Below are 13,673 nucleotides of genomic sequence, written 5' to 3' on the forward strand. Positions count from 1 at the left end.
TTTGAAAATGTATTATAATAGTCAAATCTTTCCCCAAACATCTGAGGGTGTGAGTTTTGTTTGTGAGAATCCACGTGATATTGTTATTCCTTTTGCAATAACATACGAGGAATTTAAGAGTATACTTTGTCAATGTGGTGATAATCAAGTATTAAAGAGAGTCGTTAATATTTTTTATAGACAGCCTGTTTTAGTGTTCGGTGGTTTCGTTCAGTTTCAAATGATGAATGTGGTTGACGAAGGAAGTATGCAAGGAATGTTTTCGATCTACCAACAAACACGGGCACAAGTGTCTATTCTCGAATTGTATGTTGAGTTTGAAGAATTAGTTGAGGTTGATTTACCGGAGGCTAACATCGACTGGACTGTTTATAATAGTGAAAGCGAAGAGGAATTTGAGGGAACCTACCAAATTGTTGGTCCAACTGAAGAAGTGGGTGAAGATGATATAATAGTTGAGTCTAACGTAGCAGATGTGGCAAATGCACTGGCGAGCCAATATCCATCTAGAGAACCTTCTTTCATGCATGCCTTGGATGTAGACGCTATGAATGCACCAGAATTTCCTGAATATATCAATTCAAGTAAGCAATTATTATTATTATTATTATTATTATTATTATTATTATTGAATTGTAAAGCAATAGTTAGAATTATTTGTTGTTGTTATTGCTGTAGATCCTGTTGTTGTTTCGGACGGTGAATTTGTTGTTGGCATGGAATTCAGTTCTAGAGAGACTGTTATTGCAGCAATTAAAGATTATACCATTCGCAGGGGAGTGGATTACCGGGTGTGTGAATCTGAGCCAACGACTTTTTATGCTAAGTGTGTACAATACGGAACAAGTTGCGATTGGCTTATTAGAGCTAGTCTTATTAAGAGAAAGTTTTGTTGGGTTGTAAGGCGATACAATGGTAGTCACACATGCACTAGAACTAGAATTTCTCAAGATCATGCCAAGCTAAATTCAGACATGATTTCAGAGGTGATAAAGTCATTGGTTGAAGCTGATCCATCTTTGAAAGTGAAATCAATAATTGCTGAAGTGCAGTCAAAATTCAATTATACGACGAGTTACCGCAAAGCATGGCTCGCGAAGCAAAAGGCAATTGCAAACCTTTTTGGTGGTTGGGAAGCTTCTTATGAAGCTTTGCCGTCGTGGTTTGAAGCAATGGTACAAAAAGATCCATCAGCAGCAGTCGAGATTGAAACTGCACCAGCATACCAAGGGGATGAGGTAGTCCATGATGTAAGGATACTGACGCGGGTATTTTGGAGCTTTTATCCTTGCATCAGAGCATTTAGGAGCTGCAAGCCAATCGTACAGGTGGATGGGACACATCTGTACGGAAAATATAAAGGAGCTCTACTAGTTGCAGTTTCTCAGGATGGCAATGGCAATATTGTGCCTCTTGCATTTGCCGTTGTTGAGGGTGAGACTTCTGATGCATGGCACTTCTTTCTTACTCATTTACGCACACATGTGGTGACTCGAGATGGTGTTGGGCTTATCTTTGATCGTCACGACTCTATTACCTCAGCAATAGCTCGTAGTAATGGATCATGGGAACCTCCAAGAGCTATCCGAATGTTTTGTGTTAGGCACATAGCATCCAACTTTTTGAGGAATTTCAAGGCACCGTATTTACAGAAGCTGATAGTCAATATGGGTACGTAGATTATTGTGAAACTAAGGCGTATTTGTTTTTACAAGGCATATAGCATCCATTTTATTGATTTTGTTTTGTTGGTTATTTACAGGCTATTGTAGGACTGTGCATGAATTTAATGTGTAGTATGCAAGATTGCGTGAACGTGGTGAGGCTTACACGCGATGGCTTGATCGAATCCCACGACAGCAATTTGCTTTGGCATTTGATAGTGGATACCGTTGGGGTCATATGACCACAAACCTAGTGGAGTGCATCAACGGAGTACTAAAGGGAGCTCGAAATCTTCCTATCACGTCACTTGTGAAGGCAACTTTTTATAGGCTAAATGAGTTGTTCACTAGGAAGAGGGCTGAGGCTGAGGTTCGAAGGAATGCAGGACATGTATTTTCTGAATATGCTAGCAACAAACTGCAATCAAATCAGCAAGCAGCAGGAAACATCCAGGTTAACCTATTTGACAGGCAAAATGAGATCTTTGAGGTACGTGAGATGCCCATTGGTATCGAGTATGCGGTGAATCTCCGTCAACGGTATTGTGATTGTGGTGAGTTTCAGACAGATCGAATCCCATGTCGCCATGTCTTTGCGTGTTGTGCGAACCAACGACTTGATTGGCAACAATACGTTCATGAGGTCTATAGGATGGATGAGATAAGAAAGGTGTATAGAGCACGGTTTAAGCCATTAGGAAATCCAGCAACATGGCCGGTGTATCAAGGACCAAGACACATACCTAATCCGCACTTAAAGCGGGTTTCCAAAGGGCGTCCCAAAATAACCCGCTTCTTGAATGAAATGGGTATGCGTGATATGCGTGGTCCTAGGCATTGCAGGCTTTGTGGAGGCGAAGGCCACAGTCGAAGTAGATGCCCCCATCGTGCAGGGCCTAGTGCTGGTGGATCTGCACCTATGTCTTAGTGCATTTGGTTTTTCCTTCATTAGGAATTGGATTTAAATACTACATCAATTGTATTAAATACTACTTTATGAAATCCCTGTGTGTTCGAATTTGATGTGAATTTATAAAATTCATAACAATTACAATTGCGGTCTTAAATTAAAAGATAAATAACAATTATTTGCTAAATGTCTTTTTCACAAATTTAGTACATTTCTTAACCGCCTTCTTGATTGTGGAAGGGGTATATCTACTTGCACTTCTACGTGTTGGCTCAATCCTCAGATTATACCCTTTACCATGAATATCTGGAGTATCCGCCATATCCGCACCTACCGCACCACCTATATGACATAAAAAATCACAATAATAAATATATCACAATAATAAATATATCACAAGAAAACACTAATATATCCCAATAACGAATATAAAAATATATCACAATCATACACTAATATACCATAGTAATGAATACAATAGTATATTATTACCTGCATCGTCATCACCATCGCTGTCACTATCACTATCATCCTCGCCAACATTATCATCCTCAGCCATGGGTGCCTGCACCTGAGGAAAATCAACAGCATTACTAAACCCAATCCCTCTGGCGACACTCTGGATCGAATCACTCTGAATCGAGTCAATAGACCTTCTAGCTCCAGAGCGTGGAGAGGGGCTACGACGTCGTACTTGCGAATCAACAGATGACCGACCACAAACAATTTGAGGCGATTGTCTACTACACTGCAGAGCCTGCTCGTTAATTTCAGGAGGTTGCGGCTGAAATTGTTGCACTTGCAGTTGAGGGTCCAACAACTCATTTACCCATTGCGACGTGTCTGTTTCAGGTGCCCACCGATACAACTGACGATTTGAAGATTGCTCAGCTGTGTCCCTCTGCTGTGACATGGCGGGTCGATAATATGCTTGATATGGCGGCATCTGTAATGAATGTGAGTCATCGAATAACTGACTAAAGAATGAGACTCCAGGCTCAGTGTACGGTTGTGTGTACGGGTACTGGTATGGGTGCATCATAGGTTGTGGCTGTGGCTGTGGTTGTGGCTCTGGCTGTGGCTGAGGCTGTGGCTCTGGCTGTGGCTGAGGCTGTGGCTGTGGCTGTGGCTGTGGTTGTGGAACATAACCAGTTAAACGCAGGTGAGCTCTATATTCGTCATTATACCATTGCATATACGCTTCAGATGCTTCATAGTGCACTACGGGATCACCAACCAGAACAGAGGTCAAACGGTTTGTCCACATCATAATGTATGCATAATGCTCATCTCTCCAATCTTTGTTCTTTGGTCCAGTCAGGACCATGTTGTGAGCTTCTGCAAGCATCATCGGTTGACTAGGAACTTCCTGCTGTAAACCAAATTGTCTTTTGACTCTATCTGATGCATGCCATTCAATGCACTCAAATGATATCAGTGGCACAGTTGCACTCCACATTAAGCGATGTTGCAAGATTTCATTAGGAACTACAATGTTTCCTATACGTTCATGGCTGTACGGGTTCCACACAAACTGAAATCGCATAACAAAACAAACGTATAAACATAACTACAAAACAATGCACAATAATAATAAAACTAACAAATGTAATAAAAAAAACTTACCCCATCTACAGGAATATCATCTATTAACTGTCTAATATGCGAGATGGTCCACTTTTTATAGCCATGAAATTGCGAGCTCCAAGCAATCCAGCTAAAATAAAATGAAACTATATTATACTAAACCCATACATTTAAATCATATATTTGAACAATGCATACTAAATAATTCATAGTAACATGTTATATTAACATTAGTAACATTACCTGCACGCAAGCGGAAAGCTTGGTTGCGATCGCACAGGTGCTAGGAACGGTAACCGTTCCCAAGCCCATACACAAAGCAGCGCCAATGGACCATCCACATCTTTACAATTATAACGTGATGCCCGACATAGTGTCCTATATAAATGTGCCAGGCAAGCTGAACCCCAACTAAAGTCCCTAATCTCAGCAAAATTACGGAGCAGAGGCAAGAACTTCCAGTGGATTGTCATTCCGGACTTGTCACAAAATAAATTTGTGCCGAACAACAATAATATATGAATCTTAACGTACATTTGCCTGCCCAAGGCGGTATCCAACTGCATGCGCCGCTTTAGGGTGCGGAGCCATGCAAGTTTGACACCGCTTCCTTTGTGATCAGCTGCAGTAGGTATTGTCGCAAATTGTATCATGAATTCATTTTCGAGGCTACTACTACTGCTATCTGTGAATCCTGACACCGGTAAACCATCCGTGGGGAGTCCAAAAATCATTGCAACATCTTCCAAGGTAATCGTGCATTCACCGTATGGAAGGTGGAATGTGTGAGTTTCCGGGCGCCATCTTTCAATCAAGGCATTGATAAGTGCATTGTGCAAAGTCAGTTTTCCTAGTATCTGAGATATGTGATAAAATCCACTATCCCGTAACTCGATTTCAACTCGGGGATCATACACATCTTGGTGGAGATATCTTGATCCCAAATCTCTTGAATTCTGAAACAAAATAAGAAATATAATGAGTATCAAAAACAAAAACAACAACAACAATAAGAACAATAATAATAACAATAATAATAATAAATGAACAAAGATAAAAAATAATTACATATGGTGGACGATCCAGATATTCAACAATATGATCTTCAGGACGCGTAATGTCACGAACCATATTCTACGTTTATTTTTTCCTGAAAAAAATATATTATATAAACTTTATTAGTCTGAATTTAAATATTCATATTTAAATTAAATTTGAATTTAAAAAATTAACTCTTATTTAAATTTATTATATTTAGATATTTATAAAAAATATCAAATATCTGTAACATATTTAAAATATATTTAAATTAAAAAATATTTTAAATCAAACTTAAATATATATTTAAATACATATTAAATTAACAATTAAAAATATTTTCAATTTTAAATATATATTATGACTATAAATATATTCAAATTCAAAGTTAGATATATAGTTAAATTCGAAACATGTTTAATTTATATCTAAATTTAAATTATTAATATATATTTACTCAATTTTAAATAAATACCGAAAACCAACCAAAATGTAGTTAACGACATTTTTTGGACTGTATTTTATTTCAAAAAATATATAATTTTAAATTATAAATATGTATTTTCATACTTTTAAATTTTATTCAAATTTAAATTTAAATATTTAATTAAAACCAAAATATATTTAAAGTCAAATTTTAAGGTAGATTTAAATATAGATTTAAATTTCAAATATATTCAAATTCAAATTTAAATTTATAATCAAAACCAACGTAAACTTAAAGTCAAATTTAAATACATATTTAAATTTAAAATATATTTAAATTTAAATTTAATTTTATAAACAAAGCTAAAATATAGTAACGTCAAATTTACTTATATACATAAATTCAAAATATATTTAAATTCAAATATTAATATAAAATTAAAACTGAAACATATTTAAATATTTATTTAAATTTAAACTTTCTAACATATAAATTAAATTCACAATTATATTTTATTTTCTGATTTAAATAGACTAACTAAAATATTATATTTAAATTTAAAATATATTTAATTAGTATTAATTACTAATTAACATCATCATCATTCATCTAAATATATAATAAAGGTATAATTTCTATTTATATATTTTTTTAACTACTAATAAATAAATACTATTTAATTTAAATAATAACTATATATATATTATTATCACATTATCTCTATTCCAAATAAAAAAAACACACAGTTAATCTACTAATTATATTAATAATATTTAAATAACTTACTTGTTAAAACTTGAAGAAACAACAAATTTGGCAAATGAAGACCAAGTTTCTGCAGGAGGAAGCATGGACGGATAGAACTGAAGAAGTATTAAAGAGTAGAAGGAAAGGAACGTTTGAAACTGTGGTTGTCTCTGAAAATGTTTGCGAATTGGGGAAGCTTGTGTACATTGACGAGAGAGAGACAGTCAAACATCACCTTATTCACGGGCTTGCAGTTCTTTGACGCATGTCGACCATGCACGCAATACGGGTTTTGCGTATTGTAGGGGAATACGCACTTTGCGTATTGTGCTTCCCAAAGAACGCGCCCCCAGACCCTTGTTAAACACCATTTTCTCTAATATTCTCGTAAATCTCACTCTCTCCATCAATAATGAAATAAAAAATCCGTTCTACCTAATGTGGTGATTTAAGTAGATACGGCATCTCCTAAAATTAATCATTATTATTATTATTATTATTATTATTATTATTATTATTATTATTATTATTATTATTATTATTATTATTATTATTATAATAAATAAGCAAATTTTGTTTTTTAATAATAATATTATGCTTCTCACCGTTTTTCCTTATGGTAGTCACCTTTTTATCTTCTACAAACCCGCTTGGTACTCTGTTGTATCTACACCACTGAGGAATTATGTTTCACTCCCCCATAGATCTATGATTCTTTATTCTTTTTTGTTTAGCCAAGGGAAGCCAGAAATGATGTGAATCCGCCAAATTAAAAATTGTTTCATCAATCAACCAAAGCACTTCTCTATGCAATTCGAACCAGTTTAGTTCGAATTGCATTTATATATAATTCGAACCTAATCAGCTCGAATTGTTTAACGAAATTCACACTAATTTGAACCAGCTTGGTTCGAACTAAAAACATACATAATTCGAACTAGATGAGTTCGAATTATATAAAGGAAGCTTCCCAAAGGAATTCGAACCAGGTTGGTTCGAATTACACAAACCATATTTCGAACTAGGTTGGTTCGAATTAGTGAGCACCAGACTATATATATATGGTTGTAAACGTGAGTTGCTCTCATTAGAGGGGGTAAGATGGCTAGTGAGGAGAGTTTTGTAGTGTTGGTTCACCACAGAGGATCGATTAAGAGGAAAACTCGTTTCGGTGTGAACGATAAGGATCCTCTCTGTATTATCGTGAGGCCTACGACGAGCTATGATGACCTTGTTAGGTCTGTACTGCTGAAACTTGGTCTGGAAGGTGCGAAGCGGGTTAAGAAGTTTTTCTATTGCATTCCAATCACGGTGCTCCAGGAAACCGTGAAGTATGATTGTTTCACGATCGGGAATGATGAGGACTTGCAGGTCATGTTTCATTGTCGCCAGCAGTTTCCAGAAGTGAGGACACCAGAACTGTTGGCAAAGTTAGTTGATGTGGTATCCAGCTCAGGGGGTTCGAACCGAAATACCACCACTTTAGCCACGGCAGCCGGTTCTAGCTCCAGACCTGCCGTTGCTTCTTCTTCCGTCCCTGCGTACGAGCCACCCGTCCAACATGTCGCCTCCCCTTCGTTCGCTGTTGATCTCAACGGCAGTGTAGGAGACGAGGTCGGAACAGGAGAATTTCTGCCGACCTCTTTACAGTGTGCTGCACCGCCTGGGGTTGGAGAGGGATTGTTGGGTGATCCAAAGGACGATGATGTCGAGCCGGATATGATTAATGATGACAGTGACGATGATATTGGAACGAGTGAGCCTGCCGAGGTGGGAGGTGGTTCTAGCTCTGGCACACAGCAGTATCCACCACATTTTTCCTCTTTGGACTTGGATGCCATGAGGCAGGAGGGGGTTCCTGGGCAGCCTGCTGGATTTGGAGCTAGAGATGCAGAAGGGACTGCTGGTCTGACAGAGTTCCAGGTTGGTCAGCAATTTCAGGATAAAGATGAGGCCTTGTTAAGTGTGAAGACTTACAACATCCGCCGAGGGGTACAATATAAGGTAGTGGAGTCTGACTATCGTCGGTATGTGGGCAAGTGTTCTGAGTTCGGGAATGAGTGCACATGGTTGATTCGGCTGAGTCTCCGGCAGCGCAAGGGCATTTGGGAGGTCAAACGGTACAATGGACCTCATACCTGTCTTGCCACCTCCATCTCCAGCGACCACAGGAGTTTGGATTATCATGTGATATCGGCATTCATTATGCCAATGGTTAGGGCTGATGCATCCGTCAGCATCAAGGTGCTCCTAAATGCCACGGCCGCACACTTTGGGTTTAGGCCGACGTACAGGAGGGTCTGGTTGGCGAAGCAGAAGGCTATTGCCCTCATCTATGGTGACTAGGATGAGTCGTACAACAAGCTCCCCAGGTGGGTGTTGGGAGTCCAGTTGACAATGCCTGGTAGTGTTGCAGTCCTTAGGACGAGCCCTGTTCGAGTTGGTGGACAGCTGGACAAGTCTCAAGCTTATTTTCACAGACTGTTCTGGACGTTTCCACCGTGTATTGAGGCATTCTGTCATTGCAAGCCGCTGGTTAGTATTGATGGCACCCATCTGTAAGGCAAGTATGGGGAAACGTTGCTTGTCGCGATTGCACAGGACAGAAACTCCAACATACTCCCTGTTGCATTCGCACTAGTCGAGGGTGAGAATGCTGAGTCTTGGTCATTCTTTCTCTCCCACCTGCGTCAACACGTGACACCGCAGCCGGGTCTGCTGGTTATATCGGACAAGCATAACGGCATCAAGGCCGCGCTTGAGGCTCCCGACGGAGGCTGGTTACCTCCATCTGCATACCAGGCATTCTGCATTCGACATGTAGCGGCAAATTTTGCCCTAACCTTCAAGGGCAAAGACTCACGGAGGCTTCTTGTCAATGCGGCGTACGCTAAGACCGAGGTGGAGTTTGATTACTAGTTTGATATTCTGCGGTCTGAAGACCCGGCAATGTGTGAGTGGGCGAACCGGATAGAGTATTCCTTGTGAACTCAGCATTGTGATGACGGGCGGAGATTCGGGCACATGACGACGAATATCTCCGAGTGTGTGAACTCAATCCTCAAGGGTGTCAGAAACCTCCCTATGTGCTCGCTGGTGAAGGCAACATATGGAAGGCTTGCAGAACTGTTTGTTCGCAAGGGGAAAGATGCTGAGGCCCAGCTGGGAACCGGACAAGAATTCAGTCAGCACTTGGTGAAGTGTATTGAGGCCAACTTGAAGACGGCGAGGTGCTTCACGGTGACTTTGTACGACAGGGATAACTCCGAGTTCACCGTAGCAGAGACCACTCCGACAGGTTCTTTATCATTGGGTAGCTACAGAGTATCGCTTGCATCTCAGACATGTGACTGCGGATACTTTCAAGCACTTCATTTCCCGTGTCCGCACGCATTGGCGTGCTGTACCTACTCACGGGTTACCTGGACCGCTTACGTCCACCGGGTGTATCGTCTTAGTTCGGTGTTCAGTGTGTATCGGATAGGATTCACACCTCTCATTCCGGAGGGTTTCTGGCCACCATATGACGGGCCGACTGTGATCCCGGATCCTAACAAGAGGCGTGCGAGAGAGGGTCGTCCGAGGTCCACTAGGATACGGACCAATATGGACGAGGCAGATCCAAACCGGCCAAAGAAATGTGGCCTCTGTCGTCAACCCGGACACACACGTCGGAGTTGCCCACAGGTCGGAGGAGCAGCGCACACAGGGGGCCATGAGTAGGTGTATTCTTAGGTTTGGTACTTAGTTTATTTAACTTTCTCATTTAGATTCCACTGTTACGGCTTTCTGAACTTGTAGTTGATAAGTCATTGAATTTGTTAATATTAAAGCGTTGTACTGTGCATTAATTAATGAATATGTTCTGTTTCCGGAGTTTTGAATGAAAAGTCCGTTGAATGCAAACGACAATAAATAAATCTACATATTAAATTGATACATGATGCGGAAACTATGGTAGTCACTGAAATAATCACTAAACAGCCGTTTTCAAAGTACAATATCATGATTCGGAATAACAAACTGAAACATAAATAACCAACCTACATGTTCGATCGTCAGAGTACATCAACGACAAAAGTAAACCTGGCTAACATACAACAATGAACATGAACAAACAACATACATGAGACATGAATCATCTAAACAGATGCAAGCCAGTGAAGCAACGACGGGGTACCTGTGTCCTCTGACCTCTGCGATAAGCGGCTCCTCGTCCTCGATCTCATCGTCCTCATCATCCGGGGCAGGCTGTGCAGGTGGCCTAGGCTGGACGGGTGCTGCAGACAGCCCGGCAACTGAATGTGATGCAGCAGTGTATGCGGAAGGAGGGATACCCCCCAATGCAAAATGGTCAGCAATAGGCATCGTAGGAGGCTCGTTCAGATCGACATCTAAAGGTGCCTGTGTGCCGGAGCTCTGACCACGCCTACGGGCCGCCACATCCTCCTGCATGATGGCAGTAATCTCGTCTAGAAAGTGTGACCCGCCGAAATCCGCATCAAGCCCATCTGATGCAAGGAAGTCTGAAAACATCGACCCCAGACTAACCCATGGCGTACTCTCCTGAAGGGTCTGGTCATGGGTTGGTACACCAACGAAGTAATCTCCAAGTGGCCCCAAACCAAGTCCACCATCACCAGAGTCAGTCCCGTCACCCATACCTGACCCATACCACTCGCCTCCATGTCCGCCATCATGGGGACTAACACCAGCAATTGCAACATGCCCTGCAGCAACCCCCCCCACGGGCCCGTGCTGATCGTCATCATCATCGTCACCATGATCACCGTGCTCGTCCGCCGCAGCACGCCCTCTCCGTCTCCCTCCGTGTCCTCGTCGTCCACCTCCACGTCGACCACCCCCGTCAGCCTCGTCCATAGCCTAGTCCAGCCACCTCCATTCATGCTGGCTCCGTCGTGTCCCCACACGAGCTCTCCTCTCGACCAGACGCCTGTCCGGCACGTCGTCAACACGATCCATGTCAGGAACTCTCCCAGCACCCCTCTGTGACGCCTCCACAGGAATAGGAACGGCTTTCGGATCCCCCAAGTACATCTCTGGAGACAAGAACCTCTTTCCATGCTGACTCCACCACTCCAGGAACTCATGTGACGGTCCAGGGTCTGCAACAACATCGAACCTGAGCACGTGGTCCGCACGGGTCTCCCAATGGAGATGCCATGACTGTAAAGCTTACGGGAACCAATGATCACCGCCTCTGCCATCTTTCGACATCAGAAAGTCGATGTTCAGGGCGGGATGCAGACGGGGCTGGACTCCGCCGAACTGCGGTAGAACCCTATCTATCTGATGTCACTCTATGACGGCAAAGTATATCAGTGACGTCACAGACCGCCACAACGCCGTATGCCGATGCTCCAACGCCTCCGGATGCACAACCTGCAGTACCTCGGGGAAGCTATACGGCATCCAGATAAACTGCACAAAAAACTAAACATTGTCAGGCCAACTCATGCACCAAATTCATGAAGTTTGGTTAACTAAATAAACTCAGTCAGAAGTATACTCACATCGCTGTCCTGTAACATGTCTATCCTCAGTCTCCACATCTGCACTCTAGGACCCTTCTCGCTACCGGAAGGGTTGTAACCTGACCACCTGCATCTCACATCGATGTTATGGCTAATTAAATGTGTGAGATATTTGTAATACATTAGAAGCATACATGGACTTAGCTATGTTAAATTGAAATAGAGAAGCTTGACTAAAGTACCTCGAGGCCAACGGCCAGCTGCACATATCATACCCGGCAGGCCTAAACCTAGGAATGCGCCAGAAGATCCAGGATTGAAGTAGCTAAAGTGGGCCCACTAACTTGACCACATGTCTGTTCGCCACTCGGCACATGCACCGGTACAACCATGCCAGTGCTGCAGACCCCCAGCTGTAGGTCCCCATCTCCTCAAGCCTAGCTACGTAGGGAAGCCATCTGATGTGAATGCGGTTGCCGGACGTGTTGGCAAACAGCTGAGTGTCCAACAACATCATGATGTAGGCACGAGCAAAGCATCGGACAGTCTCCTCATCGGCTCCCTCAGGGCACTCTCCAAAAGTCTCCTAGAACCAGGTGCAGTTTACTGCGAACTTCTGAACCTGGCTCGGAGGAAGAATCACTCCAAACAACTCCTGAAACCACACCCAAGCTGGACGGCCACCCTGGATGTATATCTGGAAATCTGTAAGGCAACCGCTAACATAACACCCGTCCACTGGCAACCCCAACTGGTACGCCACGTCCTGAAGTGTGATCGTGCACTCTCCGAACAGCATATGGAAGGTGTGCGTCTCCGGACGCCACCGCTCGACGAAGGCACTGACAAGGGGCTCATCTAACCGGAACTATCTATCGTTCAGCCTCGCAAGATGGTATAATCCGGCCATCTGCAAGTACGGAACATACCGCTCATCGAGTCGCATCCCCTGCTGCCGCTGCATGCTCCTGATGCATCGCTGTGGCTGCGCATTACATGCACCGCATTATTAGAACAACGTAGAAAACCAATGACAAAAATAACCAACACCAGAAACCACTAATGGAAACCACTAACAGAATCTACATGCAAAACCAATATAACAAACCAGTTGCAAAATCACATGCTCAAACCGCTAACATAAACCGCATACAAATCCACTTACGAAAACCACATGCAAAACCACTATCATAAACCACACACAAAATCACATAATAAACCACTTCCAATACCACCAAAATAAACCGCCAACATAAACCATCAACAAAATCGCATACAAAACCACTAACATAAAACTACTAACATAAACCACCAATTAAAACCGCATGCAAAACTAAACCACTAACAAAAACTACTAACATAAACCACCAACTAAACCACCAACTAAACCGCATGCAAAACTTCTCAAATAAACCACTTGCAATACGACTAGGATAAACTGCTAACATAAACCGCCACTAAAACCGCATGCAAAACCACTAACTCAGATAAACCGCTAGCACAAAGTTTTCTATATACTAACCTCGTCGTTGATAACCCCGGCTATATGAGCAACTCCGTCCAACCGATATAGCCTTTCCGGATCGTCCCCCATCGGCTGAGTATTCTGTTCGAGTCTTTGTCGGATCAAATCCGGGTCGTTTTTTCTGGGATTTGGTGGGGTATGAGAATGGAAAAGTGATTCGAATGAGGCTGATTCGAACTCCTTATATAGCGGAGACCTGTGTAATTCGAACCAGCCCAGTTCGAATTACTATTCGAGGCAAACTTTGACTAATTCGAACTCTCCTAGTTCAAATTATACT

Source organism: Arachis hypogaea, chromosome 13, assembly GCF_003086295.3.
Source record: "Arachis hypogaea cultivar Tifrunner chromosome 13, arahy.Tifrunner.gnm2.J5K5, whole genome shotgun sequence".
NCBI lineage: Eukaryota > Viridiplantae > Streptophyta > Magnoliopsida > Fabales > Fabaceae > Arachis > Arachis hypogaea.